A 14,007-nucleotide genomic window follows, 5' to 3' on the forward strand; every position below is an offset into this window, starting at 1 on the left:
CACTTAATATTCATGTGAACTGGGGCTTGTTCAAGAGGACTAGAAAAAAAAGTCAAAGCACAAGACAAATTTAAAGCAGATAGATTTAAAGTATATTTAGGTCCAAAAATGGTTAATTATGTGTCAACTTGACGGGGCCATGGGGTGTCCAGATATTTGGTTAAACATTATTCTGTATGCTGGTGAAGGTGTTTCTAGATAAAATTGGCACACGGCAGTTTGCCCTCCTCAGTGTGAGTGGGCCTGGAGGCCTAACAGAACTAAAAGGTCTGAGGAAGGGAAAACTGACCCTGTCTACTGTCTTTGAGCTGGGGCATTGCTCTTTACCTGCCTTCCAACTTGGACTGAAACTCACACCATCAGTTCCCCAGGTTCTCAGGCCTTTGGATTCAGATTGGAACTCTACCTACCACTGGCTCTCCTGCTTGCTGGCTGCAGATCCTTTGATTCTCAGTCTCCACAACTGCATGAGCCAATTCCTTGTGATATCTACCTGTTATCTCTGTCTCTCTCCCCCTCCTCTCTCTTATTGCTTCTGTTTCCTTGGAGAGCACAGACTACACAGGGCTCCTCAAAATCAAAATGTAAAAAGATTAAACTTTCATTCCAGAACAGTTGAGGAAAAAGTGGTAATACTGAAATCAAAAAAGGATAATGCAACTAAGTCCCCTGGTTTTTCTGATTTTATGTACAAACAAAAGTATGTTATTTAAAGTTATTTGCAAAAAATACCTGAAAGGGTCAGGCCAGTTTCCCAGCCCGCCAGACGACTCAGGACCCAGTCAGGCCAGTTTTCCAACCCGCTGGGCTGCTCGTGACTCAGTAGTCTGGACTCAATTGACAGTCCACAGCTTAACTGAAACTCTCTCCCACCTCCCACAGTAGACACCTGGCACCAGCCACAAAAGCAGTGGTCAGACCGACCTCCTGTACCTGGGAACAGCCTGTCCTTTACCTAACCCTGAGGCACCTGCCCAGAGGAGCAAGAGACTAACCCCTCCCCTATCCCCTCACAAACCCCATTCCTGCCTCCTCCCCCAACCCCCAGGGCTGCAGTTGGTCCAGACTCAGCCCACGTGCAAGCGCAGAATCAAGTAAAGTCACTTGGAACAGATCATCCGGTTCCTCCTGCCTCTATTTCTCACACATTTCTAACAATACCTTTATTTATGTGAATAAAATAGAGGAACTGTTGGCAAACTTTTTCTGTAAAGAAGCCAGGTGGTCAGTATTTTATTTAGGCTTTGTGGACCACACAGTCTCTACTGCAGCTGCTCCGCTCTGCAGTGCAGCTGGAAAGCAGTTGTAAACCGTACATGAACCCAGGGGCTCAGGTGTATTGTGATTAGCCTTTATTTACAGATACTGGATTTGAATTTCATGAAATTGTTATATTACAAAATGTCATTCTTCCTTTGATTTTTTTTAAATCACTTAAAAATGTAAAAACCAATCTTGGCTGTGGGTCATACAGAGCCCATGGGTTATAATTTTGCCAACTTGAGATAGAGGAATAAACAATAAAATTCAAATTAAAAAATATTCTTAAAACAGAGGAACTTACTTTGCTGACCATACCAGCAGCACCAGGTGGAGACATGTCCACAGTCCTGGAGCTGATGGTTTTTACACTACCAGTTTGGGGAAGAAAGATGGAAGTCGTTTTGAAAGAACTTACACTGGCTACAGCTAAAGGGGATGGGGGAAGGTGAGGTGCAGCTAGTTCTGGGATAGGTGCAGAGTCCCTAAGGAAGACGGGTTTGCTCTTTAGGGTTGATGGTGGGCAACAGTCAGATCACCTGTAAGCAGGAAGAACAGGCACCTGGTGGTGGCCTGCTGGACTATGCTGTCTAGGTAACTGGGGAAAGAGCCAACTGGCAGTTAATGCAACGTGTCAAACACATGGTCAGGGATGAACTGTCTTCTGTTGCTATTGCCCTGCAGCTAATTGTTAACTGATCAGCCTGTCTTATCTCCTCCTTCTACCCTGCAGCCTGCTGTAATTCAATTTAGGACACCTCAGAACTTTGCTCTTGTCATAACCAAACCTGACCACACACACTACAATTCTGGGAGCAAAAGTATTTCAACATTGTTCAGCTCAGCATCAAGAATTCCATAGTTACATCTCCCTCAATCAATGTGATTCAGCTAGACACCTCAAGTTCTTACCTCTTCAGAAATGTGGTATCTCAGATTTCAGATACCAGGTATCTTCAGGAATCAGATACCAGATTTCTGAAATATTTCAGTTGATCAACAAGCACTTAACTATGTATATACTTCCAGTGATTAAAAACCAAATGGGCACGTGCTTTGCTTTGCCTCCGTAAGCTAATACGGCTAAGCAACTTTTTCTTGACAAAGTTATTTTCATTTTCCAAGATGATGCAAGGAAGGAAGCACGATGGGCAGGTAGGGCACTGAATCTTCACTCGCACAGATTTGTTTTCACCACCCCAATGTCTCTCCTCCCATTGCCAACATGCCACAACAGCACTCTTTTTCAGCTGGCAGTGAGGGTTCAGGTTTACTCTGACACAGATGTGGTGCTTAACCCTGATTATCACCACTATATCCTAAAACTACTCAAAAGAGGACAGTAGATGGCTGGTATGTACGCTTATAAACAGCTAGCTGGCCTTAATAAGGGTTAAGGGGATGATAAAGATACAAATAAAGTGATCAATCCACACCCAATGTCAACGTAACATTAGGTATTTCAGGGGACTGGAATTACAAGTGGAATGCACTACAGTACAAAGAAGGCAGAAATACGGCCTCTGAACTAGACCAACAGCCTGTAAATGACTGGAAATGGATAGGATAGAAATAACATGGGCCAAACTGGAGTGCCTTATAGCCTACAATAGAGCTAAACTGCATTTTAAAACGGTCACTAGTGCAATCATCATTACAAATAAATGTCAAGTACGTGCACCTTATATTGAAGTTTATTATAAACAAATATTGTACATAGTAAAAGGTCTGAAGAAATGTTGCACTATAATTCTTTTATTTCATTGCTTCTATGCTTCATAATAACCTTTGATGATAACAAAGAGGGGCCTGTGGTTCACTATTTTACTGATTCTACAGTGCACATTAGTTCCCTCATTTAACATGTCTTAAGTCAGGCCTAGGCCTACATTTTTTTTTCTTAGTGTATAAAATATGGTGTACTTCACAAACATCTCCGATTCAATGAAACACCAAATCCGGTTTTTTGAAGCCCTAACTGCAATGTCACCCACAGCATGAACCCCACAACTGTGGGCTTTTTTTCAACACCAATTCCTCAGCCCAGAACCCCTAGGAGTAAGGATTAGAACTCCTGCACGGTTTGGAAGCTCCACAGCTGATTCTCCCTCAGGCTCAGATCTGCGAACTTCAGATCCACGTCAATCCAAACACACAGACAAATCTAGGGGAATTAAAAAAAAAAAATGAGGCAGATCTAGGCCAAAAAAGCCCAAAGGTAAAATTCACACAATGAGAACTTTCATTCTTTCCTCTGCAATGAGTGGCAATGAGCCTGACTCTGGGCCAGGTCCCCTATTCAACTGAGGAGGGAGAGGGCTCAGTTGAATAAATCTGGAGAGAAAACGAGAAAATTCCTGTTTGCTATGGTTACAACAGTGTTCGATAAAAATTACCCAGATGTTTGCTTGCTACCAAAGCAGAATTTTACTTAAAAAGTCATAATCCAGTTAAAGAAGTGAAATGGTGAGAGACTTCTGTAACCAAGAGCACAAAACATCTCCAAAACAGAAAACAAGACAAAAATGACATTTAGTTCTGCCTGTTCCTTCAGAGTTCTACAACTGTTGATGGAACAGTTGTAACATAAACTAATTTAATCTTACACTATGCCATCCATCTACGAGAAGGAAGATGAAAGGATAGAAATAAATAAATATTACAGACAATGATGGCAAAAATCAAACTAAATTCATTTTTAACTATAAGTTGAACATAAGTAGGGTAAAGAAGTGTCCAGTTAATCAACTGCCACAAAAAAGAGAACAGAAAGAGGCACAAATTTACATACAGTATAACTACCTGCATCTCATGGAACTATTTTACATTATATGAGAAGTTACAGGTTCCTATTCTGAATGAATGTTTAAGAATTCCCCTACAAACCCACTGCACTTTAGTGCTTTAAGTAGTCTGCAAAACCGAGACAGCAAACATAATTCCGCCAGTCAGACCTTCTATGTGAACAAATGTAGAAGAGTGGTTCCATTTGCTCAAGAGACCTAGACAGCTCACCAATTCTTACTAAAAAAAAAAGCACACCTGATACCACGATACTACCTTTACAAACCTTGTAGAACTTAGGATGAAAATCCAGGAACTGACTCCCTGTTGTGGATGTCCACATAACTTTTCCTCATAAGCCCACAAAAACTCCCCAGGGTTCACCAACAGATGAATAGCTAAACAAAACATGGCATATATCCACAGTGGAGTATTATTCAGCTATAAAAAGGAAGGAAGTTCTCATACACACAACATGGGTGAACCTGTAAAACATAATGCTAAGTGAAATAAGCCAGACACAAATGACCACATACTGGTTGATTCTATTTACATGAAAAATGCAGAACAGGTAAATCCATAAAGACAGAGAGTGAACTAGTGGTTGCCAGGGGCTAGAGGAAAGTGGCGGGGCGGAGGGGTAACTACTTAATGGACAGGAGGTTTCCTTTCGGGGTGACGAAAACATTTTACAACTGAACAGAAGTGATGACTGCACAGCTCTGTGAATGTACTGTCACTGAATTATAAATAACAAATTTTATGTTCTATGAGTTAAATTTAATTTTTTAAAAAATGAAATGGAAAAAGAAAAATTCAACAGAGTAAAACTAGGAAAATCATGAACAGAAGCAAAAATTTGATTAGAAATAAGGAAAATATAAGTAATATAAGAACAGTTTCAACCAAAAATACTGATGGAGCTGTGAAAATTCAGAGGTAATAGAACACCTAATTTCCTCCTCCAAAAGAAATTCAGCTGACTGTATTTTAGAAGCTGAATAAAAATCATAAAACATTTATGTATTTATTCATTTTTCTTTTATTGAGTCCAGAGAGAGGGTAGGAGAAACATCCATGACAGAGAGGAACATCAATCAGTTGCTTCTTGCACAAGCCCTGACTGGGGACTGAACCCTCAACCCAGGCAAGGGTCCAGATCGGAATGGAGCCTGTGACCTTTGGTTTCTAGGAGAATGCCCAATCAACTGAGCCACACCAACCAGAGCAATCATAAAGCCTTTTAAAGTTTTGAGATCTTGAGAATTTTGCCCAATCTCCCCAATGAGATTAAGAGAACAAGGCATGCATATTAAATAGTTTGGCCAATCCTGTTCATGAAATAACAACATGCAGAGGTATTGTTTAAAATACAGATTATCTGATTCCAAAGAAAAGGATCCTTTGGGACTAAATTCTAGATAATTTTTTGAGACAGATTTTTGCTATTGTATTCAGCTCTGAGCTAGATGGATTTTTGTGAGATCTAAGACCAAAATCTTTTGCTTCTTGGGTCTTGTACCTTTCGGCCTCAGGAAATAAGTACAAAATAAAGAGAGACACAGAATCTTACTGCCTCAAAGTAAAGGAGCTTTGTGAAGGCCCAGGCTGCCTTATTCACAGCCGCCAGGGTACCAGCAATAATAATTGCTGGCGCACAGTAGGCACTCTCACATTTTTAAATATGAAAATTTTTAAATACTGAGACTCACCATTTAAGACATAAAATATGTGGAGAAAATATTAGACCCTCATCTTCCCCTAAAGTTAACACTACTTTTTTTTTGTTGTTGCCATTTAACAGTCTCTTAGCCCCAACTGTGCTTTCCTTTTTAATGTATCTACATTAACCTTGGAGAGTGATGAGTTGACAATGCTTAAGGTAGCAATCTACATTAAAATTCTGTGAAAACATCCATTGAGTTTATTTTTAAGTCACTTTAACCCAGTGGTGCTTTATTCTTAACTCCCTTTTATTTATTTATTTTTAAATTTTATTTATTGATTTAGAGAGAGAGAAGGGAGAGGAAGAGGGAGATGGAGAGAAAAATTGACTTGTTGCTCTACTCACTCATGCACTCATTGGTTGATTTTTGCCTGTGCCTAAACTGGGGATCAAACCTGCAGCCTTGGCGTATCAGGACAACATTCTAACCACCTGAACTTTCTGGCCAGGGCCAATTTAACTCCCTTTTAAACAGAAGCCCCCCTACATTAGGGATTTGAGGGGAACCTGGCCTGTGTCCTTTTTAAAAAGTTCACACAGTGACAGATGAATGAATACTAGAATTAGTGGGGTGATCACATGTAAGTTATAAAAATATCAAGTCATGCTAAAACTAATATACCCAATGTAAGTAAGATGGCATACCAACTACACTTTAAAAAATAAATTAAAAGCCTCATTTGTGCACAATTCTGAAAGGTTCACAGGTTGAGAATCACTACATTGAACTTTTTTACTTTAAAAAAATGTGCTAGTCTTTAATATGCCAAGAAAACATTAGAATTCATGACAGAATTTGTGAAGATTTGTGAAACAAAGCTTCTAACACCTGTATAAAATTGCAAAGGAATGTGACTTAATTAGTAAAAGGAACTCTGGGCAGAGACTGGGACGCCTTTAAAAGAGGTACAGTGAACACCCAAAGCCGGACACTGACTCTGACAATTTCTTGCTGAATGGCCGAAGTTATTAACTTTTATTTTCTAAGTTAAATGGAGATCACTTGGTACTCTGCAAAACCTGTGTGAATAGTCACGTGCCACTTAATGATGGGAACATGTTCTGAGAAAGGTGTCATTACGCGATTTTGTCCTTGTGCCAACATCACAGAGCGCCATTACACAAACCTAGCTGGTCTGGCCTACTGTATGCCTCAGCTATGTGATATACAGCCTATTACCCCTAAGCTACAGAGCAATGCAGCATGTTACTGCACAAGCCAACAAAGGAAGCACAAGATAAAACAGTGCAATCAAGAGATAAGGTTGAGCCTTGGCAGGGTCTCAGTGGGTTAGAGCATGGCCCAACAGGCCAGGGTCAGGGTCAGGTTTGATCTCCAATCAGGGCACATACAAGAAGCAACCAATGAATGCACGAGTAAGTGGAACAACAGATTGATGTTTCTTTCTCTCCCTCACTCTCTCTCTCCCCCTTTCTGTCATTCCTCTCTTTCTCTAAAAATCAGTATGTTAAAAAGAGATGAGGTGAACATGAGATACATGAGGCTACTGCAAGCGCAGTATGACATATTATTTTACAGCAAACCTTTTTTTTTAGTAAGTTACAAGAGTACATGCTAAAATAATAAAAAGTATAGGACAGTAAATACATACACCAGTAACATAGTCATTTATTACCATTATCAAATACAATAGTATGTATTATACATACAGTTGACCGTTGAACAGGGGTTTGAACTGTGAGGGTCCTCTTATAAGTGGATTTTTTTTTTCAATAAATACAGTCAACCCTTCACACCTGGGTATTCAACTAACTGTGGATCGAAACAGTATACACGCACTGAAACAGTGTATTTGATCCACGGTTGGGAGTCTGCAGTTAGGAATGTGAAAATACTTTTTTCAATCTGCAGTTGGTGAAATCTAGGGTGGGAAACCTGACTGTGGAAGTCAAGATTTATACCTGGATTTTCAACTGCGCAGGAATGGGAGCTCCTAACCCCAGTTGTTCATATGGGTCAACTGTATGTGCTCTGCTCCTACACTGTGGGCCGCACAGGCCTGTTTACACCAGCATCACCTCAAACACGTGAGTAATGCCATGCAGTATGATGTCACTAGACGACAGGAAATTTTTCAGCTCCATCATACTCTTCTGGGAAATGGGACCACAGCTGACCAAAGCATCATTATGCAGCACTTGACTAAGTCGTGTTTCCCCAAACTTGAAAAAAGTGATAGAATACCACTAATTCCCCCAAGGTGGCCAAAGGATTTGGGACCTACTGTGAACATCTATCTCCAGAGGAGTTCATATTTTCTCTGTAAAATTGGAAAAGATAGATAAAAGGATCTACTCTTTGGGTTGTAAGAAATAAATAAATATGCCTATGAAACCACTTGGCACAGTTCCTAGTAAGCAATCTAATAGTATCTAGTATTATAGTATCCATATTTTTTTTATTCCACAGCAGCCATCTTTCTTGATGTATCCATATATTTTTTGATAAGTAAAAAGAAACAAAGAAAAGCTTCTGTCCACTAAACAGTGGTTCCGTATTAGAAGAAAACAATTTTTTAAGGTAGAGAATAAAAACAAAAATCACAACTGGATATATTAATATCAAATTGTCAACCCATTCCTAATATTGTTAGGAATTGGATCCAGGGTCATTTATCCTCATACATGGTACAAGCAGTGGGGACAGGCAATAAATGGGGTGAAAGAAAAAGGACGAACAGCCCATTCATCGATGACACCCAACAACAATGGGCTGGAAAGTTTTAAAAATGAAAGTACGTCCAGTTTAAGAGACATTAAAACTTTACTGCAAGTGAGCCAAGACGGCCCTCCACAGTGTTCCAATGCAACATGAACTCCATCCCTGCCTCTTCGGAGCAGTCAGCCCTTATTTCCAAGCCGGTGCCCCTCGTGGATCGTGCGCCCCAGGTGGCAGCCCCAGAGCAGATCCCGGGGCACAAGGTGCAGACGCAGCCCCGCCCTCCAGAGAGACCCAGGAGGGGATACCTGGAGGGAATGACGGCGCAGGGGCAGCAGCCCGGACCCCCAGCCAACCGTGACCTGGTAGCTCTGGTCCTGCCCTTGTCCTCCCCAGCGGAGAGACTCACAGAGAGAACCAGGGCACGCCCCTGCGGCCGGCCCGGTGGCAGGGGTCAGCGGAAGATGAAGGTGAAGGTGGGTTCCCGGCTCCCCAAAGCCTCCCTCTATCCTCCCCACCCTGGGCCGCGGCTCCGTCTGCCTCCCCGACCGTCTCACCGGCCTCCCGCCCGCCTCTCCGCCAAGCTCGCCCGGCTTCCGGCCTCCACGTAGTCAGTCTTGCCGGAGGCCGACGGGAGCAGCTGCCACCTCCCGCAGGTTTCTCCGCTTGCTTCCTTCCGAGCTTCTCCGGCTTCCCTTCACCCCCACAAGTGGCCGGAGGAAGCCAGCTCGCCGCTGGGCCTCCTCCCGCTTCCCGCCCGGACCAATGGGCCCCCACCACCCGGGATGCCGCGCCCGCCCCCTGGCGGTGGAGGACCGAGAGAAGCAGGCCGGAGGGAAGGGCGGGAGAGTCGAGGAAGACTCATGCGACTAGGTCCGCTGCACAAGTCCAGCGCTGAGCTGCGCAGTGTGAGTTTGCCACGTGGGAGTCCTGGCGGCGGGTGTAGTACCGCTGGCGAGAGGAGAGTGTGTCATGCCCTCCTCTCCCCACCCCCATCCCGTTCACGGGCACTTTCATCTGCTGATCTTCCGGCAGAAACTTTAAAACAACCAGGCCCCTTCTAAAGGTCTACCTGGCTAGTGAGTATGAGATGACCATAACAACCTACCACGTTAGTTACTTTTGACTCCTTAAGAGCTAGATAACCTATCGTGAAAATACCACCTGGCCGCAGCCCTAGAATGTTGGTAACCTTAAATATTGCACTCAAGAAGAAAGTGGTGCATGTGTTTTGCGTGTTATTTTGTTTCAATTATTTAGCAATACAACAGTTGGAGATGTTTTTCTCCTCTACACACATTCTTTCCACGATTGTACTGATAAATGGGTGCTCTATCCAAACCCCACTGTACAAAACCTGACCCTAGAATAAAAAAGTGTTTTGTAATTCATATTCATATTGCAGGAAAATTAATAACTATTAACCTTCATTAAGTAGAATACCAGGACAATATGTGGTTGTTGAAATTAAGTGGCATTAAAAGAATAACATAGGGTTTGAACATAGTAAGTACTGTAAAACTTAGCTTTTCTTCTAGAAATATAAAATGCAGAACCTAAAGAATAGCTGTGTATTTTGAAGTTTGTGTTCTATGTACCAGAAGGAAGCAACAAACACGTTCCGAGAGCCTTCTTGGTGCCAGTTTGCTGGACACGAGCCAGGCCTTTGGGTGTGGGTTCTCATTCACTGGTCACAACACAACCAAAGTAGGTATTATCTGTGTAATCCTTTAAGAAATCAAAAAACCGAGACTCCAAAACTAAATTTAAATAACTTGCTTCAAAATACAGTATAGTAAGTTGTGAAGCTGGAATTTCAGCCTAGATCCATTTATCTCCAAAAAGACACTTTGTTTTTTATCAAGAAACACATACTCTGCACATACCTTCTCTAGCTCCCCCTATCCCAGTGAAAGCATTAGTGAAGCCTCTTGAGTAGGCAGGTCAGGCCATATTAGTGAAAGAGTTTTTTGCTCCATGATGGAATTGGCCTGTATGAAAATGACGTATAACATATTCTTACAGCACACTTGAAACAATTCCTGGGCTGAAAGTGTGTTTACTGTCCTAATTCATCAATGACCATAATATATAAGTTGAAACTCTTCAGCAGGTAATTAAGTTAATAATAGTGGGTCAAATGAAATCGTTGTTTCACTGAAGTAGGAAAAAAATAAATCAGAGTTCATAGCACAACTTGAGGATAAGTATTGTTTCATGAAACATTTGCAAGTATTAGGTGTGATTGTGTGGGTTACAGTGTAAATTATATTTCTTAATATGGGTTGCAATGTTTAAAAGTTGGTAAATCACTTTTTTAGAACACATGGTAATCAAACAATTGTTTCTCCCACCTACTTGGCAAGAAGTGTGGGAGGCAGTGGAAGTAATCAGGATAAAGGACTAGCTTTAGTAATACGACATGTCTTTCCAGCTCCAGGAGGTTTAATTCAAAACAGGTGCTGCTACATTACATAATAGATACTGATCATTTATATTTTAAAGCCAATATTTATTGCACATTTATAGTACACCAGGCTCTTATCCAAGCACTTTACATATATTTGATGTCACAGTAAGTCTATAAATACAAAGGAGAAAAGTGTGAGACTGAAAGGGAAGTTCCCAAGGTGCTATTGCTAGTATCTGGCAGAGCCAAGGTTCAAACTGACATGCCCACACAGCCTCAAAGCCCATGCCGTGTGGGTATTGAAAAGAAATTTCATTCTCTCTTCAATAGGTGCAGAGTTTTATATAAAATGAGAACATACTACACAATTTCTTATTGAAGGATTATCTAATATTGTTAAATATAAAACTCAATGAAAAGTGAAAAGCCTTACAATTTTTTTATCCTCAGCCTCACCCAAGAATATGTTCATTGATTACTTATTAATTTATTTTTCCCTCACAGGAGGTCTTCCCCCCAGCCCTTTTTTTTCTTTTAGGGAGAGAGGATTGCAGAGAGAGACAGAGAGATAGAGACAGACAGACGGACAGACAGACAGACATCAATTGGTTGTCTCTCCTATGCACCCGGACCAGGGACCTCTCATATGTGTCCCCACCAAGGACCAAAACCACTACCCAGGCTTGTGCAGTGAGTGGGAAATTGAGCCAGAGACCTTTGGGTTTATAAATGATACTCCAGGTGAACTGCACCAGCCAGGACGAGTCTCAGAATTTGAATCGGACCGATTCACAAGTAGAATATGAAATTTGGCATCAGATTTCTATATGTTAAGTAGCAGATCGTCTGCAAATATGGTCACCAGCAATTCCTCCCATTCCTATAAATGCATGCCAACCTTTACCATGAAAAGATGGAGTCTGCACTCCCTCCTCCTAAGCCCCGGCTGGCCCTGGACTTACTCTGACCCATAGAACACTGTGGAAGTGATGCTGTGTGACTTCTGGGCTTTGCAGTTTCATTTCACTGTCTTGGGATCTAGTCACCATGAAATGCTGACTAGTTTACTGAAGGAGAGGAAACTACATGAAGAGAGAAAGAGAGACCTACTTAGGCCCCAATCATTCCAGCCACTCCAGCTGAGGTGCAAGTGACATCATCCTGCACGTTCCAGCCCCAGCTGAGCCCCTTGCTGAGCACCCCACATGAGTGACTCCAGACAACTACAGGTGGGGACTGCCCAGTGAAGACCAGCCAGCCCATGGAAACTTGAGACATAATTAAGTGGCTGTTTTGAGGTATCTTTTTATAAAGCAATGGATAACTTAAACTTGGAGGAAAAGGTTTGGGGTGGGGGTAGGGGGAAGATGACCTGGTCTGGGAGTAGGGTGTAGGGGTATTTTAATATATTTAAGCATGTTTATATTGGGTTATAAAGTCAAGCCTATAGAGAGGTGGTCTGCAATAGCTTTTTAAGGAACAGCAGCAAGGGGGAGGGGAATAGAGGTAGAATAATTAGAGCAAGAGTAAAAGTGTCAACTCTAATACCTATACTAGATTAAATATCTTACCCAGGTATGGTTTTAAAATTATTGTCCGGAATGTTGACAAAAATATGCATTCAGACCTCTCAAACTTCATTCAGCCTGTTGGGATAATCTATGGGGCAACACACTCCTTTCCTCCCACCAGTTCCTATCCTGCCAAGCCAGGCCAGTCGTCAGACTGAATCCTAGGTGACTATGTAGACTCTAAAATTCCCTGCATCTTTTTCTTTGCAGCTTGAGTTGGCCTAATGAGCCAGCTGGACTTTGCCTAAAGGCCTCACTCTAAATTCCCCTCCTTCCATCTCATCTTTGTTTTTGCCAGGGAGAGACCCAGTTCCCAGATCTATGTACCAGGTCTTTCTCGTTTTTATCGTTCTTTGTGTCAGAGTCCCGACCTTTGTTTCACGTTATTCAAGTTGTTGCAGAAAGTCTGATGGATCAGAAGGAAAGACCTAGTGATGTCCGAGTTGAGTACCTGCACTCAAACTCAAGTAGGCAATGAAGTGCCCTTCAGACTACCATACAACATTTCCTGTGCCTTGAACAGCAGACTCTGCAGAGATACTGAGCACATTAGTGGAAGATAAGGTTGATGTTTGTGATGAAGGACTAGGCCTTTGGAGGAAAAACACTCCTCATTCCCTTGGGTGCCAGCACTGTAACCAAAGGCAGTCAGGGAGTGCTGGGAGTCTCCCACACTGGCCAGGAGGGTATAGGGGGAGGTTCTTACACTGGGTGCACTAAAAGCTAGAGAGGTGAATGGGCAGGTCTCCAGTGCACCAAAACCTAGTAAGGTGAGTGGTGAATGGGTTGGACCCGAGCACACCAAAAGCAGGCAAGATAATTGGATAGGTTAAAAAGCCCTCCCTTCTCCTTCCTATAAGAACCACAGTCTTGAGCAGGAAATGGGGATGGTCTTTTGACACAAAGAGTCCACCATTCTCCCAGGTGGCACCTGAATAAACCTCTTTCCTTCTGCACCAGTACTTGAGTCTGGCTGCCCTTGCGGCAGGCAGCTGAAACTGTGTTTCAGTTACAGCATCCACAAATCAGCGTTGGAACCATTTTTTGGGGGGGGTCTTGGTTTTAGGGTCACCATAACCCATTTTAACTTGCTTTTTGGGGAGTTAGCTATACACATAAACTTTTATTTGTTAATAGTTGTATTTGTTTTAGTTTCTAGGTACCCATAAAGGCAAAATAGTATGGTTTAAACTGAAATAACCACAGATTTCATGGCACATTGGATACATTTTAAAAAAGTGAAAGATTTATACAATCTGAAGAGAAACCAGAGTATGATACATTTGGTATTTTAACATAAATCTTATCATTTCAACCATTTTAAGCGTACAGTCCAGCGGTACTAAGCACATTCACACTTACGTGCCTCCGGCACCACCATCCATCTCTAGGACGCTTTTTCATTCTAATAGACTGAAATTCTGAGCCCATTAAACAAAAACTCCCAATGGCTCTGGCCCTCCAGCCCATGGAAACTACAATTCTACTTTCTGTTTCTGTGAATTTGACCACTTTAGATACCCTAAACAACGTCCTGTAACTTTAAAAGCTGGAATGCCCACAGATTTCATAACAA

At 42.1% G+C, this 14,007-nt stretch overlaps 1 protein-coding gene across 1 annotated transcript in view; it reads right to left on the reverse strand.

The window, feature by feature from the left end:
* Positions 1–9,241, reverse strand: part of FAM3C (FAM3 metabolism regulating signaling molecule C) — a 49,754-nt gene extending 40,513 nt beyond the window's left edge. Inside the window, exon 1 of the mRNA XM_028525696.2 lies at positions 9,008–9,241. The gene's annotated coding sequence lies outside the window, so the exon portion shown is untranslated. The remainder of the gene's footprint in view (positions 1–9,007) is intronic.
* Positions 9,242–14,007: the final 4,766 nt, after the last annotated feature.

This window comes from Phyllostomus discolor, chromosome 10, assembly GCF_004126475.2.
Source record: "Phyllostomus discolor isolate MPI-MPIP mPhyDis1 chromosome 10, mPhyDis1.pri.v3, whole genome shotgun sequence".
NCBI lineage: Eukaryota > Metazoa > Chordata > Mammalia > Chiroptera > Phyllostomidae > Phyllostomus > Phyllostomus discolor.